Source organism: Plasmopara halstedii (genome assembly GCF_900000015.1).
Source record: "Plasmopara halstedii genome assembly, contig: Scaffold_208, whole genome shotgun sequence".
Lineage (NCBI taxonomy): Eukaryota > Oomycota > Peronosporomycetes > Peronosporales > Peronosporaceae > Plasmopara > Plasmopara halstedii.
The window spans coordinates 173,082-173,845 of NW_020187129.1; positions in this window are offsets into that span (position 1 = coordinate 173,082).

Consider the following 764-nt stretch of genomic DNA (forward strand, 5'->3'; position numbering starts at 1 on the left):
CAGCACCCAGTGGATATCGGTAAGCTGACTAGCGGCGCAGCCGCATTTGAAGAGGGGTTTCACCCGTTGACACGTCTCACACGTGCGTACATAGGTGCTCGTTCATTTGTAGAGCTTCAGCCACCAATAGTGGTGACTCACAGAGTTGTGCGTTTTCTCACGACCGATATGACCACTGAGTGGCGTGTCGTGAGCCTCATAGAGAATGCGTTATTTCAAATCCTTAAAATGAAAAACCACAATTCGTGGTGTATCCGTTGAATCGGTGCTATAATATAGCAAACCGTCACTCAACGAATATCGGTGCAATCGTGCACGCAGTCTTTGAGACAATTTCTTGTCCGAGTTTCCAAACTCCTTGCTCCACAGACGACGCTGAAAAGACGATCAGGATCTGGCAGCGCCAATTTCGGTGCATGCAGGAGGCTGTCGTTGACCCCGTCAAAAGACTCCTGATGTTTGGTGTTCCAACACATTTCGCATCCATTTTAAGGAAATTGGATAATGGCCGGGCCATTTCTGCGTAATTTACGCTATACTTGTGCGAGTAGTTGGCAAGACCAAGCCACTTACGCAAGTCCTTCTGGTTCTTTGGAACCGGTCAGTCTACAATGGCCTTGACCTTAGCGGGATCCGCTCCAAGGCCACGCTTCCTAATGAAGCACTTTAAAAAGGGAATTCCTTCTGCGCCAAAGATGCACTTGCCGCATTGGCGTACAGTTTGTTCGTGCGCATGCACTCGAGCACCGCTCTTAAATGGACGA